This window comes from Panthera onca, chromosome F2 (genome assembly GCF_046562875.1).
Source record: "Panthera onca isolate mPanOnc1 chromosome F2, mPanOnc1 haplotype 2, whole genome shotgun sequence".
NCBI classification, from domain to species: domain Eukaryota; kingdom Metazoa; phylum Chordata; class Mammalia; order Carnivora; family Felidae; genus Panthera; species Panthera onca.
Window position 1 is genome coordinate 32,297,320 of NC_138356.1, and position 25,271 is coordinate 32,322,590.

Genomic DNA, 25,271 nt, shown 5'->3' on the forward strand with positions numbered 1-25,271 from the left:
AGATAAATTATGTTAGTCTTGTTGACTCTTAAGTTATCATTCAACAGCGCTTGGCCTTGGTGTAATCTGGCTTCAGAGTTCTGCCCCAAGTGGGAAATGTTTATTTCTTGGATAGCACACAGAGCAGCTCTCGGCAGAAGTGATACAAAGCCAGAAACATAGTGGACTAACTTTGCTGTGTGTTTGGATTTACAAATAAAAATGTATTTCCAATGTTTTTCAAACGAGCAGTCCCCATGTGTTCAGCAGCCCTATTGCATCCTATAGAGGATAAGCACTAGGAAATTTAGCTCCGGTCATTCTCACTAGCTTAAACCCTGCACATGTTGACACTTAATGGCTGATCTAAAGGGGAAAAAATATTTACATCCTGCTAAATATTCAGTTAAATATTTCCTTTTGATGTCTTATTTTCTTCAACATGCTATTTTATTCAGTTATATTTGAAAATAGTTTCAAATGACACCGAAGTCAAACTTGTGGTCAAGTTTCTTAAAAATCTCTTTAGCAAGTTCCATGGAATAAGGTGTATAGACTGTTCTTGAAGTTTCCATTATGCTGTGAAATACTTTGATTGTAAATGCGTTTAGTTCTATTGTGAGCCTTCCAAATTAATTCTTTAACTTGGAAGTGAAAATAGCACCTCCAAAGAATCATGGCTTAAAGATTGAACAATTACCACATGATTAATATTTTCTTTGCCTGCAAAATCATCTCTAAGCTTCAGAAATGCACATGTTCTTTTGTTTCATTTCCCACCCTTCCCATTCTTCCTTGGATATTTGTTGTTGTTCTTAGTTCATGTTTCATTCTCTATTGTTATCAAACTATCTTTATATTACTTTCCAAAGACCAGCTCATTGCCAAGTCTTATCAGCTCTAACTTGATATCTTCAAACTTAAGACACTATTGGACAAATAAAATCAAAACAAATATTACAATTTAATAATTTTAGAATGTAAATATATATATGCACATATATGTATTAAAAATTAAGGAGGATCAATATGCTATTGAATTATTAATGACCAGGCCGGCTTAAGACTAATTTTTATACTACAAAGGAAAAATATGACCCCTTGCTATAATTGGTACTGGAATTTTAGCTTTTGTAATAGGTTTTTAAGGATATTAAAATAGTTTTAAAATGTTTGTTGAAGATGCTAATTATGTTAGTGGCTTTTTTCTCTTATGTTTTGATGTGCCTAAACAACAAAGTCTTAAGTCTTCTTGGCCATCAGTAATTCATTGGTGGCTATTAGATGAACTCAATATTTTTTTAAGTTTATTTATTTATTTTGAGAGAGAGTATGCCAGCAGGGGAGGAGCAGAGAGCGAAAGGGAGAGAGAGAATCCCAAGCAGGCTCCGCATGATCAGTACGGAGCCCTATCTGGGGCACAGACTCATGAACCATGAGATCATGACCTGAGCCAAAATCAAGAGTCGGACACTTAACTGACGGAGCCACTCAGGGGCCCCCAACCTCAACATTTTTTAAAATGTGTTTTATATCACAGGCTATACAATAATGCAATACTCCTTAGATGCAAACATAATATAAGCCCAAATCAAAAAAATATATGTGATATAAAATAACTGTTTTGTGATAAATGACAACAGTTTTTGTAAAATATAGGGCTTTGTAAAGATTATCCATATTCAGTTACAAAGAGGCAATATGTGAGTGAGGACTGAGGGGTATGATATTTGTCATTATTAAAATGACATTTTTTTAAATTTTTTTTAACATTTATTTATTTTTGAGACAGAGAGAGACAGAGCATGAACAGGGGAGGGGCAGAGAGAGAGGGAGACATAGAATCTGAAACAGGCTCCAGGCTCTGAGCTGTCAGCACAGAGCCCGACGTGGGGCTCGAACTCACGGACTGTGAGATCATGACCTGAGTCGAAGTCGGACGCTTAACCAACCGAGCCACCCAGGCGCCCCTAAAATGACATTTTTAAAGCAGGATTCCTTTTATAGAATATGTAAATATATAAGGACTTAACATCTTTAACTTTTTTCCCCATTTTAATGCCCTCTACATTGTTCACCTTTAAAAAACTGGAAAATACTGGGGTGCCGGGGTGGCTCAGTCAGTTAAGCGTCCGACTTCAGCTCAGGTCATGATCTCCCATTTCATGGGTTCGAGCCCCATGTCGGGCTCTGTGCTGACAGCTCAGAGCCTGATGCCTCCTTCAGATTCTGTGTGTGTGTCTCTCTCTTCCCCTCCCCTGCTCACACTCTCTCTCTCAAAAATAAATAAAAATACATTAAAAAAACAGAAAATACTTATTTTGCCATATTGAAAAATACAGGTAAATTACTATTTACTTTATTATTGGCTTCCAACTCACAACAAAGCTAGACTACCTCCTTTATACTGTATTTTAGAATATGTATGTAACATCAACAACTCCTTATAAACCTTCAAATACACCCAGAATTCAACCATTTTCTTATCCTCCACTGCCACCTCAATGCAAGCCACTATCATCTCTTTCCTGGATTACTGAACTAGTCTCCAAAGTTATCTTTTGGTTCTGCCTTTACCACCAACCTCTCCCCTAAATGGCCAAAATTATATTATCAATTTGGCAGCCAGGGTAGTTCTTTAAAAATGAGTTAGATCCTGTCACTTGTCAACTTAGATCTTTCTAATGACTCCCATTTCACTCAGAATAAAAACAAAAACCCTTATAATGACCCCCTGGGCCGTGTGTGATCCATCTTCCACCACAATTTCTTGATCCTTCTTTCTACCTTTCTCACCTACTCTCACTATGCACCCAATACAGACTCCCTTCAAGTTTAACTGTCAGTCAGAAATGCTCACCAGGGGGAATTTGTGCTTGCTCTTCCATCAGTTTGGATCCTCCTTCCCAAGCTACACACATCACTCCTTATCTTAGATCCTTGGGACTTTCCTTGCCTTCTCTAAGAGCATTTTCTGAATACCCCATTTAAATTGCATTTCCCCAAATATCCTGCATTTTTCATCTTCTCTCCTGCAATAGGTTTCACAACCTGATACACTATATGTTACACTCGTTCATTTGCTATCTCTGAAGTCTAGAATATTATTTTCACAAAGGTAGGATTTTTCGCCTATTTTGTTCACTGGATCCCACTGCCTACAACAAAATCTGTCACATATGAACAGGTAGTTCATAAGTAAGGAAATATAAATAGCCAATAATCATTTGAAAATATGCTCAACAGAATAAAGGTAATTGCAAATTTATAAATGAAATTTGTATTTTTCCATCAGATTGGAAAATTTAAAAAAATGTCAAGGTGTAGATTCTGAAAAGGTAAGAATTTCTCTAACATATTTCAACAAAATGATGGGTATCTTCTGTTTGTTAACTGATTCCACCCTTAGAGTGATATGGTGTTGACAGGATTTTCATGGTCTCTGTGGTGAAAGAACAAACATTTTATTTGCACCCAAGGGAAAGACCAACACTAAGGAATGGAAATGAGTGTTGCAGGGGCTATTTTCCATTCCATTCTCCCCTTTTTCCCATCCTTCTTTGAGCTCCTGGGAAACCGGCCTGTGAAAGTTATACTAACTACATCCTTGACCCTTGAATTTCTAGTTGTTTTCAGCCAATGATGGAGTCCCAGCAGAAGATGAGAAAAAGGGAGAAGACTGAAGTCACCCTGTGTATGTTACCACGTCCCTTTTGTCATAATCTCTATTGGCTGACTGCTTCCATGAGGAAGGTTGCAACTCCCGTAGGGCAGTCTTCTTCACACGTTCCCTCTGCCTCTAGAGCCTTCTGGTCTAGAACTGGTAATTCCTTAGTGTTATTAGCATTAGTGGATTGTATCCCTAAATCCTGCCCACTCTTTTGTAATTGGTCTCTTTATAAAATTCTTCTCACATTTGATAACTTTCATGTGTCAGTGCTCTATGCTGGGAGCCTAACTTGTACAAAAAGCAATCTGACTGCACATTAAAACTAAAAATAAATGTAATCTTCACCAGCAACTCTTGAAAATATAATCTTTTCAAACAAAAGTACCAGTAGCTACAGAATGCTGCAGCATTAACTGTAATGGCAAAATAACAGAAAATAATCAGAATCCCTTTCTACGAGGGAACAGTTATATACATTACGGTGGGATCATATTGAGGGTGTTAATGCAGTTATTAAAAAAGAATGAGTTAGAAGTGTATCTTAATTTGGAAAGATGACCATGATACATTTTAAATAAGAAAATTAAGAGTCAAAGTAATTATTACATTTTTTTTAAAAAGCAATAAACCCCATATATGTGTATGGATAAAGGCCTAGGTAGACACAATAAAGCTATTAATATTAAAACGGCCTGAGGGAGAGACACTTAACATTTTTCTTTAAAATATTTGCATCTTTTCAAGATATAAAATGAACATGTATTACTTCTACTTTTAGAATTAAAAAATAAATGTAAAATGGTAAGAGTAATGAACATTGTAATATTCTACAAGCTGAGAGTTTGTTTCTACAAACAAACTACAATAATGTTTCTACAGGCTAAGAGTTTCTCTAATTCCTAAATCAGACTTTATTTATAAGCTCTTTTTTAACTCTCCTATAAACTCTGCAGAGAAATCAGAAATCTGCTTCACTGAGAGTAACAGGCCTCGGATGGAGTAAGGGGGCTGAGTGAAGACCTCTCTATTTTATTCCTTCCTCCCCTTTTTTGTGGGCTGACTCACACAGAGTTGAGGCCATCAGCTTTCCTCTGACTAACATGGTACCTGTATGGAAATACCAGATATTTTCTCTTTTTTTCTTTTTTTTAAATGTTTATTTATTTTTGAAAGAGAGACAGAGAGAGAGACAGACCACACGCATGGGAGGGGTAGAGAGAGGGAGACACAGAATTTGAAGCAGGCTCCAGGCTCCAAGATGTCAGCACAGAGCCCAACGCAGGGCTCAAACTCACGAATTGTTAGATCATGACCTGAGCTGAAGTCACACTCAACTGACTGAGCCACCCAGGTGTCCCAATTTTCTTTTGCTTTAGCATTCCTTATGACTTTGTACTGTGTTGCAAAAGCAATTGGAAAATATTTTTTTCATTTCCAATTAATTACAGAAATGTTTATATTATATGGAATACAGTCAAAATCTTATGGATGCAAATCTTGCCTCTTACTTAATAGCTCTAACTTATATAAGCTGTTCTCAGATAAAGAACATGTGTTAAGGAAATAAATTTGATATTAAAGCAAGAAAAGTTCAAAATGTTAGAGTAGAAACCCACTGTAACTTAAATGCTGTGGAGGAAAAATCTAAACCTCATTAATTTTATCCTGTTCATATTTTTATTTCAGAAGGAAAAATGGCCCATAGTATATACAGATCTATTTAAAATTTAGGCTTCAAAGGGAGTTCTATGTGCATGGAATCTCTCTTGGAATTGGAAAAGTACCCCACAAAATAAGTATGCCACCTAAGCTGCCTCAGGCTCATTTCAAATTCTTCATTCCACATTCCAAAGGCATCAAAATAAAACATTAAAAATTGTTATAAATTGTTTAGAGTATGACCTAGATAGATGATATAGTCTCAGTTATCTGTGAAATTTACACAATAATGAAGTTTGTAGACCATTTTATTAAATACATTAAAACTTGCATCAGCAAAATGTGTTAAATGCATTTATAAATCAGATAAAATGCTAAGCCCTTGAATACAGTTATATGATAAAAACGTTATTAATAGGAAATGGAACTGAGTAGCTGCATAAATTAATCACAAATAGCTTACTGCAGGGCCTGAGGTTCATATCTAGACTAATAAGATGTGTTGAAGAATTACTTTGGTTAGATGGCTGGAGTAAACAATGATGAAATGGATTTCACAATCTCAGCACTGATCTGTGTGTTCATAGTATTCTCACCCCCATGCAATAAATAGTCCCTGTTTGGATGACATATTTAAGTGAATGTTAGGACCTAAAAAATGTATGTGTCTGAAATGCCATTTTAATACCGCCAAACAGCTTAGAAAGCTTTATATCAAATATGTAAGTTTCATTTCAAATATAAAGTTTACATCAAATATCTTGTTTTTAGAATGCATGAATATAATATGGGACACCAAATATTTAACATTTTCATCTTGCATAGTAATTCAGACCAGATCTCCCACTTTCCTCATAATTCAGTAAAGACTACAAGCAATTTACATTGGAAAGGCAACTGTGCTATTCTTTAGTGCTTAAATGTGGATATTTCTATTGTACACACGTCTACTACAGGTCAATAAAATCTAATATTGGATAAAATATTTTTCTGCTGAAACATTAAAAGATAAAATAACAAATATCCTAAACATTTGTAGACATGGGCACCTATCTATAAATTTTTACATATAGCTTAATCTGAGAAAAAGACCTTGAAAAGTAATGAAAATATAATTTGTTTTCTCAGCTATGGTACAAAAGCCAGATACAGGTTCCCTTACATTAGGAATAACATTTGTTTTTCTATCACCACATAGGGAGTTAGCTCAAGTAATTAGCCAGTCATTAAAGCACTCAGAGCACTAACCTAATAATAATCAGCAATGCTGCAACTTTCTAGTCTCGCAGCCTCCTCCTAGTACAAGTCTGGGTAATTAGTAACTCTGCCGTAAGCCTGATCGTTCATTTATAAGTTGGAAATAGCCCAACTATCTCTCTGTCTCTTCATCAGAAACACAACTGTGTAATAAGATTTCTTTTTACCCTGTATTCATACAACTACTGAAACTCTAAATCTTCTGTCACACATTATTTCATTTGACCCTGGTCATTAGGAAAAGTAACCACACATTCCAGTTTGCCCAAAGCAGATTTGATTATAACTGCTAACTTGGTGTAATTATTAATAATGTACCATTTCATCCAAATAAAGCTAAAAATAAAATATTGTAACTGTCCTGGGACCAAAAAACAGGTCTATAAATATTTGTTATTTTTCTATAAATGTTTTTATTATGAATTTAAAAAGAAGAAAAGGAACTGGCATTTTTCAGTGATCTGTGTGCTGCTAATGTGGTCTGGGAACACAATGCTTTGATTATTAAAACAAGTATCCTACATGCCTAGATATGTATAGCTCACTAGTAAAAAATCAGATTTTACAAAACAAGAAAATAAAATTTGTATCTAAAGAAAATTTATTTTTACATATGTGATTTTATTTTGCACAAAACCTGAAATATGTTAAAATCTAACTGTGGTAGATTTCAATGAACTTACTTTATTTTCTAAAACATTTTGTTATTTATAAGTAATCTCTACCCCCAATGTGGGGCTCAAACTTAGAAACCCCAAGATCAAGAGTCACATGCTTTACTAACTAAGCCATAATATTTGAGGTGGTTCACGTGTTTTCTAAGGTTGAATAAAAGTGCTGGTAAGTTGTTTCAATGTAAAAAAATAATAAATAAATAAATAAATAAATAAATAAATAAATAAATAACTTTGCATTTGGCTGATAAACTATATATTCACTCTACTGTAAAACTGAAAAGGTAGAGATTTATCCTTTCATTTTACAGTGATGAAATTTAAGACTCAAAGTTGTTAAGTTAATTATCTTTTATAACACTTAGACCTGGTCAATGCTTTTTCTACCACACCTTTCTGTTCATGATTGCATAAACTTTTTACCTGGGTACAATAATATATCCATTATAGAGTGTAAATAAATAAAGTAAAATGCTCTCTAGCTCCATTCCAGATCCAGTAATTTGCATATGGACTATAAAAACTGTGACATGTATGACAGTAGCATAGGCCTATAGAGCATCTATATAGAGGAGAAAAAACTTGGTGAAAGATACATCTTGGGAGATTAAAGGATGTATTTGTTTTTCTGAGTAGAAAATGTTATTAGTTTTACTTGGATGAAAAACTGCAACCTAGGGGAGCCTAGCTGGCTCAGGGGGTTAAGCATCCAACTTCAGCTGAGGTCATGATCTTACCATGTGAGTTTGAGCCCTTCACTGTCAGTGTGGAGCCTGCTTTGGATTCTCTCTCTCCCTCTCTCTCTGCCCCTCCCCTACTCTCTCTATATGTCTCAGAATAAATAGATAAACTTAAAAAAAAACCTGCAACCTGTATGATTTTTTCTTGTAAAATGGAGTTTACCAGAGAAAAATGCAGTCCTTTACACTGCAGAATAAATTTATCATGATGATGTTCAATATAAGATTATATAATCATAGAATATCTATGATACAAGGAACATAGACATCTTAGAATTCATCTCCTCAAGACCTTAATTTTACAAATGATGAAACCATGTCGCAAAAGTCACATATAAATATCTAAGAGAAGGTCAGTACTATAATATTATATACTTTAAAATATGGGACTGTGAAGAGATAGGTTTCAGTACTTGACAACCATTTTCTTGCAAAACCTTAGAAAGATCCTTTGGTCATACGTGTTTTTAATTTTTTTAACGTTTTTTATTTATTTTTGAGACAGAGAGAGACAGAGCATGAACGGGGGAGGGGAAGAGAGAGAGGGAGACACAGAATCAGAAGCAGGCTCCAGGCTCTGAGCTGTCAGCACAGAGCCCGAGGCGGGGCTCGAACTCACGGACCGCGAGATCGTGACCTGAGCTGAAGTCGGACGCTTAACTAACTGAGCCACCCAGGCGCCCCAGGTCATATGTGTTTTTAAAATATTTCATATTCACAGCACATAAGGAGACAAAGAGCTCAGTAAAGTTATATAGTTAGGAATCCAATTTTCCTTCTTGTTACCAAGCATTTTCAGAAATTATTTCTCCATATATTCTTATTTTGTTTTTGTGTATTTATTAGGAATATCTATTAGGAAATATTGATCTACAGAGATACTTATCAATCTTTCAAATGAAGACATTCCCTTTCTTCAATAAATGTAGGTTGATCAAGAAATAAACAATGACCAAAAAGTTATTAAGAATTTGGCAATTCAGGCTCCTAAGTGGCTCAGGCGGTTAAGCATCCTAGTCTTGGTTTAGGCTTAGGTCATGATCTCATAGTTCATGAGATCTGACAGTGCAGAGACTGCTTAGGGTTCTCTCTCCCTCTCTCTCTCTTTGCCTCTCTCTCCCCTCTCAAAATAAACATTTAAGGGGAAAAAAGACTTAAAAATAGAATTTGGCAAGAGTAATGTCTTTGTTTCGGTAAAAATAGTTACTAATATTTATATCAGGTTTTATTTAAATTACAAACATTCCTTGAGATGTTAGATTAGATGATTAGATAGATACATAGACAGATGATAGATAGACACATAGATCGATCGATAGATAGATAGATAGATAGATACATAATTGATACATAGATAGATAGACAAGATAGATAGATAGATAGATAGATAGATAGATAGATAGATAGATAGATAGACAGACAGACAGACATTCTCAGTCCCTAGACTGACATGTTGTACAAGGAAATAAATATAGAGCAAACTTCAACCTAAACATACATATACAGAGAACTAGACAACATAAAATAAATGACTGGGGAATGGAAAACATAACCTTGAGGAGAGAAGTAAAGAGCAATAAAATATGAACTATGATTCTAGTTTAACTTAGCCTAGTCACAGAGGTTTGATGAGAAAAACAAAGATCACGTATTCTTTATAACTCTTCCTGAATATTTGTGGAGAAAACATCCCAAACGCCATATGCCTCACTTGTGTAATTTCACATTGCAGTGCTAACTTATTCCAGAATTGTGTTAGTGTGTTTCACCCAGCTCCTTTTCTTCAAACTCTCCGTGTTTTAAAGTGCTCTCTTGCTTTCGCATTGGAAGAAGTGTGTGGTTAATTATGGGGCATTTTCTGTTGTGGAAAGTTCAAGAAACAGTTTCTTCAAATTTCCAGAAAACAAAACAGTCCTTTGCTTATCAAGAATATAAGTAAGGATAGGGCTCATAATCTCCTTCTCCAAAGATCAAACACTATCACGTCAACATATCAAATCTTTTACCAAAATTTATTTCCCTTTTTTCCAAATACCATCTTTTTTCCCCTACAGTTCCACTTGCGGACTGTGCACAGTCCTTGCCTTTTGTTCCAAGTAAACATGCATTTGCTAAGTGTCACAATGTTTCTTAACCTTCCTGAAACACATCCAATGACCAAGTGTGATTCTCTTGTTTATAAGATTTCCCAAATATGCTTTAAAATATTAACCTTCATCACAAATTACTATGCATACTCATTTTTCCATAATATAAAGAGATATGTTATTAAACTATTAAAATTCTTTATAAGATATAAATGATAAAAAGAGTAAGATATTTAAAAATTAAATTAACTTTTTCTTTTTGATTCTCTTTCTTTCTTTTTTATTTTCTTGTCCTTTCTGTTCATCCATCAACAAAGAAAAAGGGAGTCTTCACTCCAATTCCACTCTAGTTTAAGAATTTCCAGGTTTATTCTCTGAACTTAAGTCTCCTTACTCTGGAATAGCAGTTTGGACTAGGGATATTAACAGCATACCATGTCTCTAAACTGAAATCTGCTTGCAAAGCTTGGTTTCAGTAAAAGCAAAGCCAATTTTTTTAATGAAAAGTATGAAAATTAATGCAATTAGGAAACAGTTAAGACTTCAGAACACCAAGAATGGCTAGCTTATATTTAATGAGCATTTACCATAAGCAGACTACTCTAAGGGTTTTGAATATAGTATCTCATTTAATCAGCAAAATAAGTCTATGCTATTATCCCCGTTCTATCAATGAGGGAACTGGAATACAAATACTTTTGAGAACTTGCCAAAGGGCACATAGTAGTACTTGAAGCAGCAACCTAATGCAGGTAGTTTGATTCTAAAACCCAAATAAATCACTATAATCAAGACAAATATTCTTAAAGTGCAGTACGTTCCATGGGTGGCAGGGCACCTGGTTGGCTCAATTGGTTAGTTGTCCTATGTCAGCTCAGGGCTCTGGTCATGATTTCACAGTTTGTTGAGTTCAACCCTACATCAGGCTCCATTCTGACAGTGCTGAGTCTGCTTGGGATTCTCTCTCTCTGCCCCTCCCCTACTTTATCTCTACCAAATAAATAAACTTAAAAAAAAAAAGGCAGTTTCATGGCATAGAATGTATAATGTGTGGCTACTTGAGTTCTTAACATTAAACAGTATGGTTTTGGAAGCCAGTGCAAAGCCCCTACTGGGTGAGCTTTGCATTAAGAGAAAACTTATATTGAAAAGCAGAGCTAAATCTATCACTTTCCAAAAGATCTACCATTGCTTGTTTGGCCATTAGTTATCAGAAAGAGGAATTCATAGAGTTGGCCATGGAAGAAGACCCTTCATTGTCAGTATAGGTACCGAACATGTAGTTGACCAAACTATAGTTGCCCCCTTGGTAAAATGAGAAAGGACATTAGAACTCTTCATGGCTTTTGAGACAAGACACAAGCCAATCTTTAAAGCTATGTAGAGAGCTTATGTTCTAACTTCGACCCTGAACCTAAATTTTTAATTTTTCATCAAACTAAAGGAAGAAAGGAATTAAGATTATTTGAGTGCTTACAATGTGCAAAAAACACCATTAAGTTTTCCATTCCATTATTTCATTCATCTTCAGTTTAAAGCCTCTAATATGATGCAATTTTCTTAAATATAAGATGAGAAAACTGAGGCTTTGAGAGATTGCATAATTTACCAGAGATCACATAAGTAGCTAAATTTGGAAGCAACTGGATTAAATGGCATGATATTTCTACCCCACCAATATGCTTCCATAAATTCAATATCTAAACTCAGGAAAATAAGTAAGGGAAAATAAAAACAAAAAGCACCTCTAAAAATAAAGTTTTCCCTACATTTCTCCAGACTTCTTCAGGCTGAAGGTTTAAACACAAGACGTAATAATTAGAACAAGCACTCTTTCAGGGCATGTGGTTGGCTCAGTCAGTTACGCTTGGGACTCCTGGTTTCACAGTTGTGATATCGAGCCACATGTTGAATACACTTCATCTGGCTCCCTGCTGGATGAGGAACCTGCCTGAAATTCTCTTTGCCCCTCCGCTGCTCCACTCTCTCTCTCAAAACACAAAAACAAAAATAAACATTCTTTCTCTGATTTTCCCCCAGTTTATGTTTTGGGTCCCACACTGCCCAACTTTCAAGAATTTCGTATCTTCATTATCCTTCCTTCTCTTACATGCTTTATCTGACTTAACTAGATTTTTTTTTATCAAACTTGTTTTTTCAATTTCCTCACATAAAAACAAGATAAAACAAGTGAAAAAATGTCCCTTCCTTCCATATCCTTCATCTTTCTCTAGGTAACATTTTATTCTCCTTTTTACACCACCCCTTTGAGCATATGATCTTGAAAATGTCGCCTTGATTGTATTCAATTCTTCACAGTTCATAAGCAATACTGATACATCATCTGCCCCCACCACTCCACAGAGAAGATTTTGGTGAAGTCACCAATGCCCTATATATTGTGAAAAACCAAGGACATTGTTTTCATTCTTGCTTATAAGCACTCAGTAGCTTCTTACACTGTTTATGATATCCTTGTTGAAAAACCTTCCCTTCTTGGTTTCTGTGAAGGTACACTCTTTTAATTAAAGTCTGCATTGATTTCAAATGTTAAAATCAGGGGGGCCTGGGTGGCTCAGTCTGTTAACAATCCGACTTCGTCTCAGGTCATCATCTCACAGTTCATGAGTTCAAGCCCCACATTGGGTTCTGTGCTGACAGCTCAGAGGCTGGAGCCTGCTTCAGATTCTGTGCCTTTCTCTCTCTCTGCCCCTCCCACCCCTTGTTTTCTCTCCCTCTCTCTCAAAAATAAATAAAGATTAAAAAAAATTAAAGTATGACTTGTCTGGCTACTTACTCTCTCATTCCAAATGGCTCTTTCTTCCACTTATCAAATATTCATTATGGAAGTTCTTCAAGTCTTAGTACCTTTTCTCAATTAACTCTAGACCTAGAGGACCCTAAAGTTATATTACATCTCAGGACATTCCTTTAAGCCTCAGACCTACTCATTCAAATGCCTTTTGCTAACATTTGTTTGGATAATTTTATATATAATGCAAAGTCAACATGCCCAAATCTGAACTGCTGTTTTCTCTTTCTCTTCCTATTCCCAAATTAGCCATTGTTCTGTGTCCTTTACCTAAGAATGTAGTAACAAATTTCATCCCTTTATGTAAGGAAATATTTAAGAAATCATTCTTGCCAATTACTTCTTCTTACCCCTAATCACCAACGTAGCACTTCTTGCAGATTTGACTTTCCAAACACCTGAACACATAAAAAACTAAAAACTCTGTGTTAAAATGTTCACCGATACCCTGGTTTTGCTCAATATCTCTCAGACATCTTTGTATTTAAATTTTGCCTGTAGTATCTGACTCCATGGGTAAAGAGAAATTATTTGTTTCTGTGTCTGTAGATTTGCCTCTTAAGCTTTAAAAGGCAGTGGGGGAGGGGGTGTCATGAAAACAACCCAATAAAAAATACATCCTTCAGAACTAGTACCCTATCCTTTTTAAATCTGTGTTCTGGTACTTCAAACATAGATATAATAGACACTTCCTAATACATTAGTTTAAAGTAGAATATTTAAGGTGTTGATAATTGAAAACAAATTCTGTACCCAGTCTTCTCATATTCCTTTTCTGTAGCTCAAAAATATGGAGAAAATTCTTGGACTATAGAAAAATTCTGTGATTATCTACTTTTTGCATGACTGCTTTAACATTGACTACACAAGTTCCCAGGCCATCCCAAGACATCCATGCATTCTGCTGCTAATGTGGACACAACATTCTTAATGCCAGGCCACCTGCCCCCATACCCTGATCTCCTTTTCATCACGGGCTTGCAATAGACAGGAGCTACAAAAATGGACTGTGTCAAAGTGCTGTAAAATATCACTGTGACACTCGAACGCCTGCTTCTCACAAACTGAGGCTAAATCTTTCTCTAATACCCAGGACTTCTTATTTGGAGGTCAAACTCTGTGCCAGGTAGAAGAGGCAGAGAGAGGGGAACAGCTCACAGAAGCTTCTGGCCTTGTCCCATTTCCTGTGGTTTTTCATTTCACCAAGTCAAAGAACTCTCTCAGCATGTTAAGACACCTAGCAAGGCACAGTTCGCTAATGCTTTGCTGCGTCTCTTTTTTTCCCCTTTCCCTATCATTTTCCAAATTGACTGGTTCTCATTGGGAAGTATTCTAATGCTCACTTAGTCCATCTTTACACACTTTACCAAGGTTCCAGAAGCCAATTTAAGAAATGTGCCAAGTTTTCTGCAGCATATTTTGCTATACAAAGAATATACGTTATAGCTTTTATTGATGATAAATTTGATGATGATTTGATTGATGATTAAGTCTTAGGACAGAATTTTGTTACTGAACCTTTGGTCAAAAACTCTTTTATTGTCCCCCTTCACATAAAAGTAAATTCCAAACTCCTGAGTGGACATCTAAAAACTTTCTAAATCTGACTTCAGCCAAGTTGAAGACAGGAAGCTTTCATGATTTGAGGTAAGATGTGAATTATTTGGTGAATTCAAGGTGTAAGAGAGGGGAGAAGAAAGGAGACATTGTCATCAGAAAGGTAATTGACAGAAACAATGTGTAGGAAAAGCAGATCATGGTCAAGTGACAATTCTTGTAAATGGAGAAGGACACAGAACTATCCCAATGTTTCCAAGGAACTAGGACTTAGTGCTTCTTTGATGGCACTGTTCTGAAGATAAAAATTTACAATTTATCAGTTCTTTAATTAAGATACTTTGTCAAATCTTTTAATTTTTGAATAATTCAACACACACGCTAAAGTTGCTAAACAACTAACATTGCTGTTTACCCCAGCTGAAACCCAGCACAAGTACACTCATATTCTCTGATATGTCTGAATCACAGCATCCAGGTAGACTGCCGTGCTTTTTAACTTTTCCAGAGAAGCCCACCTAATGCCAGAGAAGAGCAAACCTGTGCTCCTGGGATGTGCTCCTTTACAGACATAGCCACGGGAGTGTAAAATGTATTTCCTTTGTCTTAAAAAGTAAGGCATTTAACTCTGCAAAGTATCCACATAAACATTTTAAATAGGTATTTCTGCAAAATCATTGACATACAGGTCATTTTATCTGGTGGCTTCTTTCCTCCCTAGCTAGCATGAAGTAAAAGCATTTTTAAAAAGCACTTGATGTTTTTCCTCTCCTTGGTGAAATCTTGCTTGTATCACAGTTTTAAAAGTTGAACATACTGTGTTTAACATCTAGTTCAGCTCTCTTTTCTCTTGATGGACAGGTCAATTCAGAGGTTTGTGATTGCCTGAGGCAAATATACATGAAGTACATACAAATCACTGCTTTCTTCTAATTAGAGGTATATTTGTCAGGCAAAGGACAAGAGAAATAATTTTATGTTTCTGACCTCATTCTCTTGCTGAATAATTGGAGATAATTCTCACTGATATTTGAACATCTATTTAATCTTTACAACTAAATCAAACTACTGTCATATCTCAAATCTTTTCTTCTGTTTGTAGAAAGCAGAGTTTAACAATTATCCTGAGAAAAGAAAATGGAGACAGCTGACCTAGATAATGTGGGTGTTTCTTTACACTGCCAAAATTAACTGAATCTCATGCTCAACCTGCAATTCGTTTTGACTGCCTAGGTCAGACTCTTGGCTCTACTACCTGAGTCCAGTGCAAAACAGGTACTTCGTTCTGGTTAAATGACTACACTTACAGCAGGTCTCAGCACGGAGTCTACATTCACCTTCACTAAAGCAAAATCTTTCACCATCACTGCTAACAGTGCCATTCAGTGTATCTATCAAGCACACTCCAATATGTCCTGGAAGCAGTTCAGACCATTCGATTTGCAAAGATATGACGGCCCACTTGAGGCCCACCAAATCACTCTTGACTGTAATAATCACATCTAGCCTTGGCACTGAGTCCCTGATTATTCCCCCCAATGAACAAATAAAACGGTTGGGGGAAAATGCTTCTTGGCAACAGCTTGAACTTAAATGGTGACAACAGCTGGCTTAGCAGATGTTCTTCATACGATATAACACCTGAGTTCTTGAGGACAGAATTTTGACTAAATTCGTACCTCTTTATGTCCTAAAACCTGTTTCAACAGAATTTTGCAAGCCAAATTGGGAAATATAGAGTGAAACCAAGAACATTGATGACATTAAGAAGATAATGCTCATTTCTACACTTTTAGTAGACGTATATCTCCAGATTTTGACATCTTTCTGCACAATAACCTAGGAATCAAATCCAGAAGGACAATAGGTTCTATCTTACAATCTTGCTAATGTAGAAATGGTTTATATAAAATTGGTCCTGTACAACTAAATGAATGTATAATTTTAACCTTTGCGTCTTCTTCCAGTAATTTTTAAACTGCAGTATCTGTCTATTATGAAAGTAATTTTTGCCATAGAAAATCAAATTAGTCAACAAGTACTGATTGAGTCTTAGGTTTGCTTATGCAAATTTGTAAATGCATTGTTAATATGTACAATGTTAATATATTTGATAAATTTTATTCAGAGACATTTAAATTTTGAATTAAAATGTTTCAGAAATTCTGGGATCAATGATTGTGGTAATTTTGACTAACTTGGCTCACCGCAAAATCAGTTACATCTCTGGACCCAGCCATTGTTTTAAAGTCTCATCATAACAAATATATATGAGAAAAGCATGGAGATATTACATGAACTTTCAACAATATATCAGTCTATATCTGGTAAAGTATAAGTATTTACTAGGAATCTACACTTGAAGAAACAATGTATGAATCTAGTTACAAACATTTAAGGTTTTTTTGGTGCATCCAAGTTTACTAATATATTTCTTTTTAGATCATATAATCATAATGTGATAATACACACACACACACTCATATTATTACCAAATTTTCTTTTTTTAATGTTTTTGATGTTTATTTTTGAGAGAGACAGAGACAGAGAGGGAGGGGCAGAGAGAGGGGGAGACACAGAATCCGAAGCAGGCTCTGGACTCCGAGCCGTCAGCACAGAGCCCGATGCAGGGCTCAAACTATCCAACTGTGAGATCATCACCTGAGCTGAAGTCAGAGGCTTAACCAACTGAGCCACCCAGGCACCCCAACCATATTTTCTGGAATAAAACTTCATTAAGTTTTTATGCTTTTTTAATAGTGTCAAATTTAAAAGTAATTCCTAGATTATGAAATGTTTATTTTTAAACAAAATCGATGGACAAGTAACAATCTCCGATTAAGAAATTATAAGTTAGAGGCTTTCGGTGAACTTCAACAGTAACAAACAATATTGTTTGAAATGAAACCTTAGGAACTGGCAGGCCTCTGTCTTACAGTAGTTTAAAGCGATACCTGTCAGGCTCAATATTCAAATGGGCAAATTAATGTGCTTAACTTTTCGACAGTACAAAGAAGGGGAAATAGCTATTAGAGTAATATATTCTTTCATCCAAAAACTTGAATTGTCATGTTCCATACAGGATTAATATCCTTCACTCCAATCTCGATCTCCAAAAGATCTAAAATAATTAACTTCAGTTACTAAACTCCTTCTACGTGCCTGAGGTTGTACTATGCATTCAACATTCATTCTTTCATTTGTTTTTCACCATCCTATATAAGTCAGGATTTATTATTATTTTCTACATTACTTAGGATACTTCAAGTTGTATCACTCAACTCCAACTGCCTTAACTAATATTAAAAAATAGTATATTACAGTTGAAGTTTCCAGAAAAAGGACAGGCTTTAGGCTGTTTGATTCAGTACTTCATCAATGTTCTTAATGGTCTGTGTTCTTTCTATTTTTTGTTCATAATATAGGTTTTATCCTAAATATGGCTCTCCTTATGATTGCAGAATGATTGAAAGAGGCAGCTGGGTTCACATGCTCCTTGATCACATCCAGCCATAAAAAGACTGGCTTGTCTTTCTTAGAAGCTTTGAGCAGAAGACTTGAAAAGAGCCTCATGCTGTAGTGGATTAAATTAGATTAAATATTCTATAAAGCAAGGAGCATGCAGATATTCTGATTTTATGATGAAAAGTATAAGAAATGGAAAAAATATTGAGGAATACAAAATAATGCCATTTCCATTGCCCATTACAAAATAAAAAAACTTATCATGAGAAGCTAACTAATTCTCCTAAAGTCCTACAGTAATTAAATGATGACTCCTGAATCAGGAACCATATCTATGCCACAGTATTCTACTTTATTACGCATTTTCCTTGAATGCTACACTGGGTGGACAGAGGTAAGGAGGAATGAATATATGAACACTAATGATTTTTCCCATTACTGTGTAAATAGTTAAGTATTTTTTCACAAAGTGACCTCCAAAAGTAGGCAATTCCGTATAGTATAAATAAATATACTTGATTTTTTAAGAAGATCTACTTTAGTGACAGGATAGTATAAACCTATTTCCCTGCTTCTACTCACTAAGTGACGACATACCAGCACAGATAATTTAAGGATGATGAAAAGTAGGAAGAGAAAGTTAGATTGACTAATGAATTTAAGACTTGAGAAACAAATTTTGGGGTTTTTTTGTAACCACTGGGTTTTTTTTCTGATAGCATCATATATCGTATATAATCAATACCATCAGACACAAGATGACTCAGATGTTGGGATTATCTGACAGATATTTTAAAACTGCTATCACAGAAGCATTTCAGTGAAACAAGTGGAACAGACAGAAACAAATAATAAAATGATGAAATAATCCCTAATATATCAATAATTGCTTTAAATAAAAAGAGTTTAAATATGCTAATTAAAAATATCTATAGACTATATGTTTTTTTTTTAAATAACCCAACTATATGCTGTCTTTAAGAAACACATGTCAGGGGCGCCTGGGTGGCTCAGTCGGTTAAGCATCCGACTTCGTCTCAGGTCATGATCTCGCAGTCTGTGAGTTCGAGCCCCGCATCGGGCTCTGTGCTGACAACTCAGAGCCTGAAGCCTGTTTCAGATTCTGTGTCTCCCTCTTTTCTGACCCTCCCCTGTTCATGGTCTCTCTCTCTGTCTCAAAAATAAATAAATGATTAAAAAAAATTAAAAAAAAATAAGAAACACATGTCAAATATAAAGATATCACACAGGTAGATTAAAAGAACAAAAATAGGAAGAGACATATCATACAAACATTACTTTTTATATAAAAGTAGAAGTAAAAAAAAAAGAAAGAAAAGGAGAAGTAATAGTATTAATACCAGATAAATGTGGCTGCAGTGCAAAGCAAATGAACAAGAGTAAAGAAGAAAATTACGGAACGAAATTTCAGTCCTCCAAGAACATCTGATGATCCTAAATGTTTACACATTTAAAAAAAATGTGAGGTCAGTGGCACTGGGTGGCTCAGTCAGTTAAGCGACCAACTCGGGCTCAGATCATGATCTCATGGTTCACAAGTTCGAGCCTCGCATGGGGCTCTGGGCTGACAGCTCAGAACCTGGAGACTGCTTCAGATTTGGTGCCCCTCTTCTTTCTCTGCCCCTTCCCCACTTGCACTCTGTCTCTGTCTCTCTCTCTCAAAAATAAATAAACATTAAAAATTAATAAAAAATAAAAATATTGAATATATCAACTCATGGCAAAGATATAGAGCAAAATGAAGCTCTTATACACTCCTGATGGGAATGCAAAATAGCATAATCACTTTGGAAAACAGACTGAGTTTGGTAATTTTTTTTAAATTATGAACACTAAACTATCATATAATCCATATACTACACTCCTAGATATTTATACAAGAAAGTAGAAGTATATGTTCTTGCAAAGACTCGACAGAAATTTTCATAAAAGCTTCATATGTAATAACAAAAAACTGAGTAAAGTTCAAATGTCTATCAACAGGTTAATGGACTAAAATGTGACGAACTCATGCTCAGAAATATAAAGGAATGTATTGTTGATCAATTTATAAACACAAACAACACTGAAAACAATTCTGAGTGAAATAATCTAGGCAAGAACGAGTAACTATTTTATGATTACCATTATGTAAACATCTAAACCATGCAAACACAAAGTGACAGAAAGCAGATTAGTGATTGCTAAAGGGGCAGGTGGTGTTCTGACCGAGAGAAGCTGGGAAGGATTTCAAAAAGGAATAGTAATCTTTTGGAGGTAATAGATTTGTCATTAGCTTGATCGTGATGTTGACTTTATAGGTGCGTATATGTGAAAACTTATCAAATGTTACACCTTAAATATATTTCATTAATTATCTGCCAATTATACACCAATCAAATGTTAAGAAACGATAAATTGCAAGGTGAAAATTCAAGAATGCATAGATAAGTTTAAGACAGGTCAATCTGATCTGTAATTGCTGGTGCAAGTTTTTCAACACAGAGCTAAAAATTACTGTCAATGGATCAACATTACTATATTAAAATAGAAGTGTCGTGGAATGCCAGTGAGATTCAGGTATGGCAGATAACTATAGTAAGTCTCAGCAAGAACAGCTGAGGCCCTGGGGCTATTAATGCTAGGGTGTCAAGCTCTGGTGAAAAGCTTGAGTTAGTTTCACATCAGCATTGTCATTATCCAGCTTGAAAGAACCCATACTCAATTCTGAACAACCCATTTTTCACTCCTATCCAATTATTAAGTGTCTTACAGAAAGGGTTTATTTTTATTACTCTTGAGTATAAGGAGTTTTTTTAACTTACGTTCTTTAATTAATGTGCTTACTATTTTTGAAAACCAATATTTTATTTTAATTGATGACTAGTAATTTCCACTTCAATAAAATTTCAACTTTTATATTACAAACTTCTTTTTAAAAATAGATTTTTTTAAACAGATGTTACTCTAGGCACTTATTCTGAGAGAGAACTTCACAAATGAGAAATGACATAACGATATTTGGAAAAGTTATAGACCAGCCAAACACTTGTAAAATAAGGCCTTAACCCCATTAAAAATTGACTCTTTGAAAGACAACTGCTTTGAGAATATATACGCACCTGTGGATGATACAACTGCTGTCTTAAACACTTCCCTTCCATTTGTGTATAATAGAGATGTATTGATTGCCCCTTACCATCTATATTTTTGATGACCTCTTTGCAACCAACAGGATGGCACATTGTCACTTTCAACACTATTCATACCAAAATCATTAAATCAGCTTGCAAAATGGGCATGACTCCTGGGAAAGAAGATAACTTCATTGGAAAAGACAAGGGCAACTCGGAGACATGACTTGAATATTCTGAAATGTCTGTTACAAAGAGAGAGTAACAAATACCCCAAAGAAAAACACTCTTTTATACTATATAGGATATCACCAATATGTTTGGAAATTGTAATTATTTATTTTGATTTCTCTTTGTTTCCCTGGATTTTGAGAAGTTTTTCTTAGAAGTGAAATATAAACTAGGTCATAGGTATGAGAGAAGAAAAAAATAAGAAAAATCAAAACAAGAGGTGAAGATTAAGAGACAACTTAAGTGGAAGAAATTAGAGAACAGAAATGACTCATATGAGTTCAGTGTGATGATAGCACCCTGTACTTGGAGTTCTAAGACTCCAAATTTGACCACTGTTCGCTATCTTTAACCATTTTGACTTTAAAGCTTCTCATCTATGAATGAAACAGGAAATGAGTGCATATAATGTATTATGCTCTTGTGGTGTTCAAAATAAGATAAATGCAAAATATGTAAGTACAATTGAGTTTTTTAAGTATAAGGTATTGTTGTGTGATAAACATTGAGAATTTATAATCTTGTATAACAACAATCTTTATATGGAACAATGCAACTGTCTTTATAAGTCTAAGAGTTAGTAATGAAAAGTTCAATTATTATCTTTCTACTCAAAGAATACCATATAACAAATTCCTCTTTTGTAAAATGAAATGAAAAGAGGTAGTAACACCAGAATTTCTATATAGTAGAACCTTAGTGGAAGGAAATGTGGGAATATAGTTGGAAGGCAGGGGTTAGAGGACTTGTCTTGATTCCAAATCTGCATAGCAAGTACATGAATCTTAATTTAAAGTCTCATGTTTATTTTGAGAAGACATGGCTATGGAAAGGCAGCTTTAGGTGGGTGGGGAAACAGATGCTGATGAAGACTGTGATCATTTGCCAGTTGAACTCTCTCAGTTTCCCTACACCCCCCCCCCCCCCACCAACACACATACCACCTAAAATACTTTTTGGCAAAACTGCTGATCAAAGGTCCAGTCCCCACATGAAACATAGATATTGAGATCACAGTGTCCAAGACTTCAGAATAGTTTTTGTTCTTTAATGGCAGTATACCTTTCAGATATCCAAGCTATTATTTCTCTATTCTTCATTCTTCCAACAATATAATTTTATTTTGACTTTGGTAAAGATGGAAAAATCAGATTAATGATAACTATTGCTTTAGATCCTGCACCAATTCATCACGAGGCGTTCCTTCTGTCAGTCAAATACAATTAGAATTATTACTCACAGTCAGTTTTTCTAAAGACTTCAATTATTCCATAGATTATCCCCTAAAAAATGCTCATCATTTTACTGGCAGAGTTCCTTAAGTGATTCAATCAATGGAACAAATCATTAGTAGTGATTATGATAACCCATAATTTAGAACACAAAGTTGAGGAACAACTTTCTAAAAGTTCTCAGAAAATAGGATGTGATACAATACAACTGTAAGACATTTAAATATGTCATTTTACTTGTCAGCTAGCTATACAAAGTGTGTGTATGTGGGGGGAAAACATGGTGCACACCATTCAGAATAACAGTTTAGTTAGCCTGGCTTCATTTTGAAGTAAATTATATAGTCTTTTGATGACAGGAACTATATCTGTATTTTTAGGTTTTGATATGATAATGATAAATAGGTTTTTATTCCATGAGTCTATGCTAGTCAGTGCTTGGAAACAGTCATGTAAATTCTATTTCTCCTGGAACCAGAATGAACTCTAAGTCTCTGTACCTAGAAAAGGGATTTTAATGCTGTGTTCTAAAAGACACCTAGTAGGGCAGAATACCCTAAACATTGATATCCCTTCCATATCTGATCATGAGTCCAGGAAATAGGTGACCTCTGCGGACTATTGAGATTTGGGAATGTGTGACACACCAATTACTCCCAAGGGATTCAATCCAGTATTTAAAACCAATATTTTCTTTAGAAAACACCAAACTCCAACTTTGGAAAACCTACAACTCAATTTTTACTAAATGGCTGACTAGATATAAGTATAAGTGTACAGGCAGTAACTGTCCAAAACTGACTTCCATTCTTTTCTATTTTTTTAAGCTTTAATATAGTTTGGAGGAGTCAACATGGCAGAGAAGTAGGGAAGCCCAAATTTCCCTTGTCCCTCAAACACAGCAGTATTGAAGCCAGAAGACTTGGAATTCCAGGAATCCGGGCTACAGAGTGACAGAAACATCTCCAGGGGCCCACAGGGACAACTTGGTGGACCATAGGTGTGTGACTGCGAATTGGGAGAAATAAAATGGGTGGAGTAGGCATGAATGGGAGGCATCCCCTTCTGTGGAAAGACAAAAGGAAGAGTAACAGAGGCTGTGGAACTGTAGGATTTTATTTGGACAAGAGAAAAACCTCTCTGGACCGTGGACTGGGAAATGGAAAAAATGGAGAGAGAGCCAATTACTAACTTGCAAACAGCTTTTGGAGTCATGATCCAGGGTTGCGGGACTTCCTCTGGATTGGGGCCTGCTGCCCTGTGCATGTGCCTGGAAGGGAGGGGGAGCCAGCCCTGGGCTGGATAGCTAGCTCAGTGGGAGAGCAGTCCAATCCCTTGAGTGCTGTGGGGAGAAGGTATATAGCCACACCAAGGACAAAAGACTGTGCAGGTGCCTGCCAGCCACAGGCCCTTCATCAGCTGGGCAGAATGGCACTACCACAGAAGCAGAACACAAAGAGCAGGATCCTTTAAGACATCAGGATTTGAATCCCAGCTGAGCACCAGGGAGGCAGGGGAGACTGTGGAGTAGGACAAACCGGCCCAGTCATGCCCATGCAGTGCTGTGAGGACTACCTGAACAGTGTGTGGTTTGGGACACCCAGTCTGGAGTGTCACCATTTTTTTCCCCATCACAAACAAGGTGGGACTTCAGAGAACAGGACAACTGGCCCATAGTGGAGGCAGGACCACTTACACCAAACCCTGACTCTCCATGCCTATAACTGCATATCTACTGAGCAAGACTGACACTAACCAAACCAGAGGGGCCCTGCTCCAGACTAGCTCAGCCACCAGTTCCAAGTCACCATCAGTTTTGCATTTTATGACTTGATTCTTAGTCAACTACATATATATTTGTTTTCCTTTCTTTTCTTCCTCTTATTTCTTCCCTTCTCTATTCTGGTTGTTGGTTTGTTTAAGCAGTCATTTTTAATCTATTCTTTTTACACCTCTTCTCTATCTACTTCTTTATCCCCCCCCCCCCCCCGGATTAAGGTGTATAGTTTCTCTGGTTCTCTGCATGGTCAATTTTTTTTTCTTTTTCCCTACATTCATCATTTCTCTCTTTGTATGGGAGAAGGCTTCCTCCAACACCACCCCCCATTTAAATTTTTTCCGTGGTTATTTCAATGAACAAATCAAAGCACACCTGGTAGAAGGTCCAAACCACCACTACAAGTAGGGAGATAAAGCAACCAGAGTCACAACAGAGAGCACACAACATACTCCAGAAACACCTCCTGAAAAGCCAGCCTTAGACAGTATATAGGCTATTTAATAGGTATAGGTATTTATTTTTTTTTATTTTTTTAAAAAAATTTTTTTAATGTTTTATTTATTTTTGAGACAGAGAGAGACAGAGCATGAACGGGGCAGGGGCAGAGAGAGAGGGAGACACAGAATCGGAAGCAGGCTCCAGGCTCTGAGCCATCAGCCCAGAGCCCGATGCGGGGCTCGAACTCACGGACCGCGAGATCGTGACCTGAGCTGAAGTTGGACGCTTAACCGACTGAGCCACCCAGGCGCCCCTAATAGGTATAGGTATTTAATACAGTAGTGCTAGCAGATGTTGGACACAAAACAAGCTATTAATACATGTAAAGGGTAGAAATCTAGACAAAATGATAAAACAGAAGAATTCTCCTCAAAACAAAATTCTAGGAAGAAATGACAGCTAGAGAATTTCTCAAAACAGATATAAACAATATATATGATCAAGAATTTAGAATAATAGTCATGAAATTAATAGCTGTGCTTGAAAAAATCATAGA